Source organism: Theropithecus gelada, chromosome 1 (genome assembly GCF_003255815.1).
Source record: "Theropithecus gelada isolate Dixy chromosome 1, Tgel_1.0, whole genome shotgun sequence".
NCBI lineage: Eukaryota > Metazoa > Chordata > Mammalia > Primates > Cercopithecidae > Theropithecus > Theropithecus gelada.
The window spans coordinates 116,753,061-116,766,098 of record NC_037668.1 but is presented as its reverse complement, the minus strand read 5'-3'; positions in this window follow the sequence as shown (position 1 = coordinate 116,766,098).

The window sequence follows — 13,038 nt, the reverse complement described above, 5'->3', positions numbered from 1 at the left end:
CCACCTCCCAGGTTCAAGCAATTCTCCTGCCTCAGCCTTCTGAGTAGCTGGGATTACAGGCGCTGACCACCACACCCAGCTAATTTTTGTATTTTTGGTAGAGACGGGGTCTCACCATGTTGGTCAGGCTCATCTCGAGCTCCTGACCTTGTCATCCACCCGCCTTGGCCTCCCAAAGTGCTGAGATTACAGATGTGATCCACCTTGCCTGGCCACACGTTAGCATTTTTAAACAGTTGAAGTCTTCATGAATATGGCTCCTTGCATTTGGGTATTTGAAACATTCACTGGAAGCCACTTTCATTGATAACCTGTGGTATTACTCTGAGAGTTCAAGGATTTGATTATACGTTTCATGAAATCTTAGCCTCAGTGCTCTGGTCCAGTCTCCCCATTTGGTATATCAGAGCAGTGTAGAGAAATGAGAAGATCTGCACGAGCTCTCTTAGTAGTAGCAAAGATGAGATGGACTGAGGTCTCAGTCATTCAATCCAGTGTTCTTTCCACTGAACCACACCATTGAAGCTCACCTCACAGGACGTTGCCTGAGGACCAACTTTAGTTGTACCCTTCAAATATAATTCCATTCAGTTACGAAAGAGAACACTTAAAGGCAAAACTTGTATCTGGCTTCTTGAGGAGAACTTTTGAGAGTTTTTGAATTATCTTTAAATCAGCCCAGGTGACAAAGAGTTAATAGCCAGAAATTGTTTAGCCTTTCCTCCAAACTTAAATGCTGCTTAAACTACATGCCTCTTGATAGTAAGCATTTGTGTTCAAAGCAACATTGTACTTTACCAATGGTTGTGTTTGGTTTCTGAGCTAATTTTGTTTCACAGGTGCAAGATTTACTTTAATTATCAAGATGAACAGCTGTGGGGGTCAGCCTATTACCCATATGGTCCTAATCCAGCCAAGAGGCCTCTGTGCCTCATGCCAATATTTCCAATTGTCAGTGGCCCTGACTTTTCCTGTTGCTGGAGTTTTAATCTCATCTGCCAATTGTGGAGCTATTGAAAGATCTTCTGATCCCCTGAACACCTCCTCATTCTTCCCTTCCCAGATACACACACACACACACCCCCTTCATCAGAATCTCAAGATTGTAAGGCATCACTACAAGAGCACCATTCAGCTGATCTCTAGCCACAGAGACCCCGGCATCTTTCATAAGCATAAACTTCTATTCGTAATCCTCATTGGCATTTCTGGGTCAATATTTAAACTGGCATTTCAGGAGGCTCAAGCTTGCACTTGGTGAAAGAGGAGGAGGGAAAAGGTGACTCTGAGAGGAAAAAACCTCTTTTTCCCTCTACCCACACACTACTAAACAACTTTTCTGACACTGTAATGTGTGGGTATTTCCCCCCACACACTTAGCAATTCTCCCGGAGACACCAGCTTGGTGTCCTATCATTCAATTCTGCCACTGTTTACCTGGAGATATATGCATCAGATCCCACAGGTTAGGTGCTCATTCCCACAAAAACTGCCCCCCCTCACTTCAGACACCAATTGCAAGTAGTAGGTTGTCACCTATATCTTTGGCAAAACGTTGGGGCTCTCACCAGCCCCTCTTTGGGTTCCACTATTGTGCTAGGGCAGCTCGTGTGACTCAGAAACACATTTAACAGCTTATTATAAAGGATATTACAAAAGATACAGTTGAACAGACAAAGAGATGCATAGATCAAATATGTAGGAAGGGCACTGATGGCCTCTGCAGGCACACCTCCCTCCTGGAATCTCCACATGCTCAGCTGCCTGCAAGCTCTCGGAACCCTCTCCTTTTGGGATTTTATGGAGGCTTCATTATGTGGGCAGGATGGATTACATCACTGGCCATTGGTATCAACTTTCAGCACCTCTGGACCCTGGTAGGGGGTTGGGACTAACCCCTCTCATTACATGGTTGGTTCCCGAGGCAACCTGCCCTCATCTGAGGCTATTCAGCAGCCTGCCAAGAATCATCTCATTAGGACAAAAGATGCTCCCATCACCCAGAAAATTCCAAGGGGTTTAGGAGCTTTCAGACTCCCTGATCATTCAGGTAATTACAGAGTTTCTATCCAAGTGCCAGTCTAAATACCAAGACCTCCAAGAAGTCTTCACTGAATTCACAAAATTCTAGGTTTGCTTGGAACTGTATAAAGTGCGCCTGGAACATCTTTTAGTTTAAGAAAGCAAGGAGGTACTCAAAGACCAATGGGGTCGACGTTTGGGACAATCTAAGCATCCAAGAAAAAAGTATAATACATTTAAAAATCCATGAATTCACAGTAATACACAACCATACCAACCATAAAAGCAAAGAAAAATTGAGGGAAGAAAAAGCAAAAGCTTAAGAAAGAACAAGCTAAGAATGGCTGCTAATCAATACAGAAGGAATACTAGAGTTAGAAAATTATTTTGCAACTACCAATGTAATGATTTATTCAGATGAAGGTAATTGGAAGGATAAAACCACTGAAAGGAAGGTTTTTGGGAAATAGAATAAATAATCTCAAGTATTATCTCAAGTTGCTTACTAGTTACAAAGGAAAAATACATCTTTACAAAGAGAGTTCTGATGATCCACCTTAACCATGTGATTGAACTTAAATAATAGATACTTGACATTACATATCTCCTTATGTGATGCAATAATATGCCATACCACTGATGTAATATTCCTTAAAAAGGTTTTAATTTTTATCTATTTTCATCTGATGTTTTTGGAAGCTGACTGTTGACTGGTCTAATTTAAAATCAGTTTTTAAAAAGGTTTGCAGTGAGGCAGAAAAAGCATCAGGCAAGAGATTGGTCTTGGCTCTGCCATTTAGCAACCATGTGAGCCAGGACAACTGCACTCTACCCATTTCACAGGAGTACTCTTGAGGATTAAGTGAGATAATATATATGAGACTACTTAATTATAAGATATTAGTATTTAATTGCTTTTTTTTTTTTGAGACACAGTCTCCCTCTCACCCTCAGTAGTGAAAACTTGCTCACTGCAGCCTTGACCTCCTGGGCTCAAGCGATCCTCCCGTCTCAGCCTCTGAGTAGCTGGGCCTACAAGTGCACACCACCATGCCCAGCTAATTTTTTTTTTTTTTTTTTGAGACGGAGTCTCACTCTGTTGCCCAGGCTAGAGTGCAGTGGCACGATCTTGGCTCACTGCAACCTCCGCCTCCCAGGTTCAAGCAATTCTCTGCCTCAGCCTCCCGAGTAGCTGGGATTACAGGCACATGCTACCAAGCCCAGCTAATTTTTATATTTTTAGTAGAGATGGGGTTTCATCATGTTGGACAGGCTGGTCTTGAACTCCTGACCTCAAGTGATCCACCTGCCTCGGCCTCCCAAAGTGTTGGGATTACAGGCGTGAGCCACCACACCCAGCATTTTTTTTTTTTTTTAATAGAGTCGAGGTCTTGCTATGTTGTCCAGGCTGGTCTCGAACTCCTGAGCTCAAGCAAACCTCCTGCCTCCGTCTGCCAAAGTGCTGGGATTACAGGCCTGCACCACCGCATCCAGCCACTATTTATATTTACTTTAAAAAGGTGAAAAAATCATTACTACTACAAGCAGGCAATGACTTCAGTGACCTGAATATGGGATGAGAAGCAATGAGTAAAGTAGATCTTAGTAGAAAGGCAAAAATAGGCAAAGTCCAAAAAGTCAGCAAGAGTAGGAACACTTAAAGTGCACTAGGAGGCTGGGCACAGAGGCTCATGTCTGTAATCCTAGCACTTTGGGAGGCCAAGGTGGGCAGATCACTTGAGGTCAGGAGTTCGAGATCAGCCTGGCCAACATGGTGAAACCCTGTCTCTACTGAAAATACAAAAATTAGCCAGGTGTGGTTGTGGGCACCTGTATCCCAGCTACTCGGGAGGCTGAGGCAGGAGAATCACTTGAGCCTGGGAGGCAGAGGTTGCAGTGAGCTGAGACGCCACTGCACTCCAGCCTGGGTGACAGAGTGAGACTTAATCTCAAAATAAAAAAAAGAAAAAAGTGCACTAGGAAAGTCTGGTGCCAAGGTGAGCTCGATATCCTGGTTTTCTGGCTCTATGGTTACATGTGTTCACACATGGGAGAGAAACAGTGCTGATTCCTTAAAGGGAGGAGGGGTGTTTTGCAGTTTACTCCAAAAAATTATATAATCTTGACAATACCAAGGACATATTTAATTTACACAAACGCAACTACAACTACTTGTCATGTGTATGTGTACAAGAGAGAAAGAAAAATGATTTAAATGGTATAACCGGTCTAGCCTCTCACGTACTAAACATCTCTTAACAAATCTTACCTTTCAGAATGAGCATGACAAGGGAGCCGAGTTTACTGAGTTACAGCTACTCGGGAGGCTGAGACAGAAGAATCACTTGAACCTGGGAGGTGGAGGTTGCAGTGAGGCGAGATTGCGCCACTGCACTCCAGCCTGGGCAACAGAGTGAGACTCCGTCTCATAAAACAAACAACAACAACAAAAACTTTAGTCTTTTTAATTTATGGAGACTTGTTTCACGACTAACCAGAGGCATCAGCATCTCCTGGAAATTTACCGGAAATGTAAATTCTCAGGCCCATCTACCGAATCAGAAATTAGGGGTGAGGCTGATGTGTTTTAACAAGTCCTCTGAATGATTCTAATACATGCTAAAGTTTGAGAGCAACTACACAGGAAAGTTTAAATAGTAAATACTTACTTCAAAATAGTGAGATGAGTTAGCACGGTTGTTTGGATGCAGAGATGAATTTAAGAGGTTGGGCTGGGCACAGTAGCTCAAGCCTGTAATCCCAGCACTTTGGGAGGCTGAGGCCAGCAGATCACCTGAGGTCAGGAGTTCAAGACCAGGCTGGCCAACATGGTGAAACCCCATCTCTAATAAGAATACAAAAATTAGCTGGGCATAGTGGCAGGCGCCTGAAATCCCAGCTACTCGGGAGGCTGAGGCAGGAGAATCACTTGAACCTTGGAGGCAGAGGTTGCAGTGAGCTAAGATTACACCACTGCACTCAAACCTGGGCGACAGAGCAAGACTCCATCTCAATAAATAAATAAATAAAAGAGGTTGGGCTTGAAGTTTTAACAAAGTTGCACAAAGAAATAAGTGTGGAGCAGGGAGCTGAGATATATGGAATAGTGATTATAAGGACGAGTTTGGGAATGAAAGCTGAAAAAGGGAAGACCAGTGAAATCACCAAACTGGAGGCTTCCCCTACTACCAATAACTTTAATCCTACAATGCACTTCGATGGATCTCATTCTTCTGCCTTCCCACCAAGTAACCACCGTCTTCTGTTTAACATTCTCTTACTTAACAAAGTTTTATTACTTTGTTTGGTAATAGACTTTGAAAAAGAATATCACGTTGTATGTAGTTTTGTGATTAGCTTTTTTCACATATTTTGTTCTTTTCTATTGTTCCCTATAGCTGCAGTTACTTTTCATTGATCTATAATATTTCGTGGTGTAAATATGTCATATTTTATTAAGCCATTATCTCCCACTGATGGGAATTTAAGTTCCAGTTTTTGCTACTACAAATAGTGCTATGAACATTCTTGTTCATGACACTTGGTGAACATGTGTAACAGTTCCTTTTTAATACAAGTGAAATTGCTGGGTACCAAAGTATGCAAATGTTCAAACTTTATAATACCAAATTGTTTTTCCAAAGCAGTTACTTCTTTACACTCACCACAGCAATTTCAAGGGAACACATTGTTGGACTCCATCACTTGATATCAAAATTTAAATTTTGTCAACTGAATGGGTGCAAAATTGTATCTCAGTGTGGTCTTGATTTTAGTTCTCTGATTACCATTGTGGTTGGGCTTTTTTTTTTTTTTTTAAAGTTCTGGGGTACATGTGCAGGATGTGCAGGTTTGTTATGTAGGTAAACGTGTGCCATGGTGATTTGCCGCACCTATCAACCCATTACCTAAGTATTAAGCCCAGCATGTATTAGCTATTTTTCCTGATCCTCTCTCCTCCTGCACCTCTACCTCCACCTCCTACTGACAGGCCCCAGTGTGTGTTGTTCCCCTCCCTGTGTCCTTGTGTTCTCACCATTCAGCTCTCACTTATGAGTGAAAAAGTGGTGTTTGGTTTGCTGAGGATAATGGCTTCCAGCTCCACCCATGTCCCTGCAAAAGGCATGATCTCATTCCTTTTTCTGGCTACATAATATTTCATGTATGTAAGTACCACATTTTCTTTGTCCAGTCTATCATTGATGGGTATTTGGGTTGATTCATGTCTGTGCTATTTTGAATAGTGCTGCAATGAACATACACGTGCATGTATCTTTGTAGCAGATTTATATTCCTTTGGATATATACCCAGTAATGGTACTGCTGGGTCAAATGGTATTTCTGGTTCTAGGTGTTTTTTGTTTTTTGAGATGGAGTCTTACTCTGTCGCCCAGTCTGGAGTGCAGTGGCACAATCTTGGCTCACTACAACCTCTGCCTCAGCCTCCCAAGTAGCTGAGATTACAGGCGTGTGCCCCCACACCCAGCTAAATTTTGTATTTTTAGTAGAGACGGGGTTTCACCATCTTGGCCAGGCTTGTCTTGAACATCTGACCTCGTGATCCACCCGCCTTGGCTTCCCAAAGTGCTGGGATTACAGGCGTGAACCACTGTGTCCGGCCCAGTTTGTGCCTTATCTTTTAACTTTATGATGTCTTTTGATAAACAGAAATTCCTAATTTTATTATAGTTGGATATATCAATCTTTCTTGCATTTTAGTGTTTTCTTGTAACATATTCTCAACGATTTATGTTTTGCTTTTGACACTTCCTGTTCAATATGAGATGTTTATGTATGGTGTGACACGGGAATTCAATGTTGTTACATTTCCACACGAATAATTTTCCTGGCCGGGCGCGGTGGCTCAAGCCTGTAGTCCCAGCACTTTGGGAGGCCGAGATGGGCGGATCGCAAGGTCAGGAGATCGAGACCATCCCAACATGGGCTAACATGGTGAAACCCCGTCTCCACTAAAAAATACAAAAAACTAGCCAGGCGAAGTGGCGGGCGCCTGTAGTCCCAGCTACTCAGGAGGCTGAGGCAGGAGAATGGCGTGAACCTGGGAGGCGGAGCTTGCAGTGAGCTGAGATTCGGCCACTGCACTCCAGCCTGGGTGACAGAGCGAGACTCCATCTCAAAAAAAAAAAAAAAAAAAATAATTTTCCTAACTCTATTTATGTAGTTAGGAAACTCTGTAACACTTCTTCCTCCACTGAATTATGTCTCTTCTTCTACATGTTAAAATTCCAGATACATGTGGGCCTGTTTCTTGATTCTTTTGTCCTATTTCTAATATGCACCAATACTACACCTTTTAAGTCTTATATGTTTACAGCTACATAATTTTATCTAATTACTTAATATATAGTTACATAATAGAATTACTACAATAATTGCCATATCTTTTTAAGTGTTGGTATCTAGTAGGGCAAATTCTCCTTTCTTCTTTAGGAATTTCCTATTCTTAATCCTTTGCTCTTCTACATGAACTTCAGAGTGAGCTTGTGAAGTTCCACAAAAAATTATTGGGATTCTGATCGGGGTTGCAGAGAATCTACAGACCAATTTCAGGAAAACTGACATATCATAAAATGGGTATGTCTACGTTTACTTAGTTCGTCTTTAATGTCTCCCAGTAAGGTTTTTCCTGTACAGGTTTTGTATGTGTTTTATTTATTTTTAGGTAACTTGGTTTGTTAGCATTGTAAAAGTTGTTTTTTGAATATTATGCTCTGTAATTGTTTGATGGTGTATCAACATACCATCAACTTTTGTCTTCATCTTAATCCAGTATCTTGGGTAAACTATTATTGCTGGCAAATTGCAGTCTTTTGAGTTTTCTAGGTAGGCAATCACATCATCTGCAAGTACTGGCCAGTTTATTTGCCCCTTTGAATCCTTATGCCACTTACAGTAGCAAAGTACAATATTGAATAGTAGTAGTAATGACAGGTATCCTAGTCCTATTCTCAATTTTAAAGGGAATGCTTCCAATGTTTCTTCATATGAAATGTCATTGGTTTTAGCTTTTGGTTTTAAAAAATATAAAAAACATTTATCAGGCCAAAGAAATCCACCTCCCACTCCAATTTTTTTTTTTTTTTTTTGAGATGGAGTCTCGCTCTGTCACCCAGGCTGGAGTGCAGTGTCGTGATCTTGGCTCACGGCAAGCTCTGCCTCCCAGATTCATGCCACTCTCCTGCCTCAGCCTTCCGAGTAGCTGGGACTACAGGCGCCCGCCACCACGCCCAGCTAATTTTTTTGTATTTTTAGTAGACGGGGTTTCACTATGTTAGCCAGGATGGTCTCAATCTCCTGACCTTGTGATCCACCTGCCTTGGCCTCCCAAAGTGCTGGGATTACAGGCATGAGCCACCATGCCCGGCCTCCATTTTTTTTTTTAAATCAAATATGAGATTAGCTTTTCCCTACCTTTTCTCCTTCAATCTGTTAGTATGGCAACTACAGACTTTCTAATTTTAAGCCATCCTTGCATTCCTGGGATAAACCCAATTTGATGTCTTTTTCAAACATCACTGAATCTGATCTGATACTTTATTATTTTGCATCAATACAAATTAAATTTGTTAGTAATGTACTTTTGTCTATTTTATCTAGATTATACTGATTTCATAAAATGACTTGGGAAATAAAATCAATTTATAAAATCAAAGAGAGACTTCTAAGACAACCATTGTTATGAGACAGATGTCGCTGGAAAAACCATTTGAAAAGCCATCCAGCAGACTGCCTCATCATCCATAGAGAACTCACTTCCTGCTTCCTGGACTCTCAACTGCTTTGATGTTTCAATTAAAACAAAAAACAAAAAAACAGTGTACAGTAACCTTTCTTTTTTTGAGATGAAGTCTCACTTTGTCACCCAGACTAGAGTGCAGTGGTATGATCTCAGCTCTTTACAACCTCTGCCTCCCAGGTTCAAGCGATTCTGCTGCCTCATCCTCCCCAGTAGCTGGGATTACATGCATACACCACCATGCCCAGGTAATCTTTCTATTTTTAGTAGAAATGAGGTTTCATCATGTTGGTCAGGCTAGCCTTGAACTCCTGACCTCAAGCCATCCACCCACCTTGGCCTCCCAAAGTGTTGGGATTACAGGGGTGAGCTACCGCACCTGGCCACACTAAGCTTTATTTTTTTTTGAGGTGGTTTCGCTCTTGTTGCCCAGGTTGGAGTGCAATGGCACAATCTTGGCTCACCGCAACCTCTGCCTCCCAGGTTCAAGTGATTCTCCTGCCTCAGTCTCCTGAGTAGCCGGGATTAAAGGCATGTGCCACCATGCCTGGTCAATTTTTTTATTTTTAGTAGAGACGGGGTTTCTTCATGTTGGTCAGGCTGGTCTCGAACTCCCGACCTCAGGTGATCTGCCCGCCTTGGCCTCCCAAAGTGCTGGGATTACAGGTTTGAGCCACTGTGCCCCACCCGCAGTAACCTTTTAATGAAAACACAGGGCTGGGCACAGTGGCTCACACCTGCAATCTCCGCACTTTGGGAGGTTAAGGTGGGAGGATTACTTGAGCACAGGAGTTTGAGACCAGTTGTGGCACGTCTGTAGTCTCAGCTACTCAGGAGGCTGAGATGGGAGGATCGCTTCAACCTTGGAAGTCAAGGCTGCCGTGAGCTGTAATTACACCATTATACTCCAGCCTGGGTGACCCTGTCTCAAGAAAAAAAAAAAAACAAACCAGCATCAAAAATGAACTGAAAGCCTGCCATTGTTTGTTGTTGCTGTTAACAGATGATGCAGGTATTCTGGTGATGCTACTTGTGTGGCTTAGTTATCCTGAACACATTTTTTCACTGTATTAATGGTATGTTCTATTTTTTACTGTTAAGTATTTATGTGTAAATGAACATAAAACAATGATTACTTATCGAAGCGCATAAATTCAAAGTCGGGAATGACAATGATGTTAAACCACCAGAGACTGTCTACATGAGTGGCTGTGATAATGACACCTTTGCCTTCTGAAGGTTCAATGTACACAAACTTTGTTTCATATAGAAAATTATTTAAAATATTTTATAAAGTTACCTTTAGGCTATGTGCATAGGTGGATATGAAACAGAAACTCTCTCTACTCTTGTTGACATTTAGGTTTTCATGGTGTGTCTAAAATCTACTTTGATATTAGGTGAAGCTACCATAGCTTTAGCTTGAGTGGATTTTGCATCATATTTTTCCTCATATTTTTACTGTCAGCTTCTCCATATACTTCTATTTCAGATGTATCTTTTTGTAAACATTATACAACCAGATTTCTCTTTTTAAAATCTAATCTTATAAATCCTGCTTTTAGCTAGTGAGTTTGCTCCATTTATATTAATTGTGCTTTGGATTCATTTCTACCATCTTGTCTTTTGGTTTAGAATTTATACTCACTATACAGTGAATAGCCTTGGCATTTTACAGTGAACCTAAAATCTAAAGTTAATACCTTAACATTCCAACAACAAAAAGACTACACAATACTGTGTAGCTCTGGTCTTCACTATCCTGACTTTCCTGCTACTGCTATCTAGAATTTGTGCTCAGAAAAAACAAAAAAACTAAAAATCCAACAATTCCTTCTTTTATCTCTTTGGTTTATTTAGATTTACCTAGGTGTTTGCCATTTTACGTATCACAAACCTTTTTTTATCTTGTGTCACCCTTCTGGGATCATTCTTCTTCTTCTTCAAGCACATTCTTCAGAATGTCCATTAGAGCAGCAAGCGTTCCCCTTTTAAAAAATATATGCTGTAATTCTTATGAAAATAATTTTATTTTTATGTAATTCTAGGTTAACCTTTTTTCCCCCGACACTCTGAAGGTCATATTCCACTACTTCTATTGTTGCAATTGAGAGGTCAGCTGTTAGTCTTTCCTTTATAGACATTTAGTCCCTTTTCTCTGGATAGTAACAAGATGTTGTCTTTGGTGATCTGCCATTTCACAATGGTTCTATGTATACATTTATATTTACCCCGTTTGGAAAATACTGTACAGCTTGGATATTTTTCATCTCCGAGAAACTTGCAGCCATTATGTCTTTAAATATTGCCTGTCATTCTTTCCTCTTGAGTCTCCATTCCATCTTCTGTATCTCTTAATCTCCCTTTTATATTTTCCATCTTCATTTGGGATTGATTTTTCAGTTTCCAATCTTCAGTTTTCCTCAACTGTCTAATCTGCTGTTTAATCTTTCCACTGAATTTCATATTAGAACAACTACATTTTTCATTTTTGGATTTTAAAAATGTTTAATTATGTTAAAATATTCATTTTACATGTTTATACTGATAGTTTTAGGTATGTAAATATATATAGCTATTTTATAACTTATATCTGGTAATTCTTTTTTTAAGACAGGGACTTGCTCTGTCGCACAGGCTAAATACAATGCAGTGGCATAACAGCTCATTGTAGCCTTGACCTCCTGGGCTCAAGCAATCCTCTGACTTCAGTCTCCAAAGTAGCTGGGACTACAGGTGCACACCACCATACCTGGCTAATTTTTAGGTGCTTTTTTTTTTTTTTTTTTGTAGAGATGGGGTCTCGCTGTGTTACCCAGGCTAGTCTCAAACTCCTAACCTCAAGCAATCTTCCTGCCTTCGCCTCCCAAAGTGTTGGAATTATAGGCATAAGCCATTGTGCCTGGCTGATAATTCTAATGTATGAAATCTCTAACAGGGATATCTAAATTTAAAATTTCTGTTGGTTCTTACTCAAGGTAACTTGCTGTCTCTCACAAGTGTTTAGGGATTTCTGACAGTGAATTACTTGATCTTAATCTGTGGAAATCTGATGGTCCCATCCTGGAGGAGCTTCCATCCACAGAATATTTCCTTCCACTGTCAGGGAAAGAGTGACATGCAAACTAAAATTTGAACTCGTCTACAGGATTTAAGCACAGAACATAAGTCCTGATGCTATTGCAAGGTTTGTTATCCTCAAAATTGTGTTGTTAGAGAAATCTATCCTTGGTAACCCCACTTCTCTTGGGTGCCTGAATTTTCAAAACCAGCTCCTTGCCATTGTGACTCCTACCTTTTCCAACTTCCTGCTGCTCTGCCATACTCTGTAGACTCAGCTTCCAGTTCTCTCAATATTCCTACTTTTGTGCTTCAGCACTCCCACTCTAACTCTCAGGTGCTGAGGCCCTAACTTGTTCGGACTCTGCTCAAGTTTATTTGCTTGTTTTGGGGTGAAGGGTTGCCACAGACCACTCTTACCTTTAATGAGATTGGCAAAACCTCAAATTACGTATCTTATTGATGGTCTTCCACTAATTTTATACGCGTGTGTATACTATTATTTTTAATAACTTTAAAGCCTCTACCCATTATACTAATGTATAAAGCCAGTATCTTAGAAAAACCCTAGACCTCAAAAGATGGCTGGAAAGTAAGTAAGAATTCTAAATTTAAATTAAGATTATGATCTGTGGATTAGTATTTGCTTATTTGGATTTTTCATATTTACTCCAGTGGCTTTGGGAATACTGGTAGTACTTGCAAAAATCTTGTTAGACTTTAATCTATACGGCAGATTTACCAAGTCAATATATGATTGCAATTTCCATTATGTCCTCAATTTGTGTTACAGGGAGAGCATGCATCATTTTATATTTTTAAAATATTCCATTTGTAATTTTTAAATAAGATTACTATAAAATGACTAGTATTCTGTTTTATTCATTTGCTTTTCTGAGAAGCCAGGTCCTAAATTAAAGTAAGTTAACCTCAAACAAGAGAAAAGTATATACAATACTGGTGCTTGCATCTTAATATTAAAGCAGGCTGTTGTTCTTCATTCATCAACATTTTGTTGCTTCAAAAAAAACCTTCCTATTCTCAGTATCTATACACAGTAAGCAGTCCTTAAATATGTTTCAAATAAAAGATGCTACTGACCTTACAGGAGCAGAATACAAACTTTTCCCATTATTCCCAGTGAAGTGGACAATTTGCTCTGAATGTTCATGGTTTTAAGTCTTCCCTAGGACAAAAAG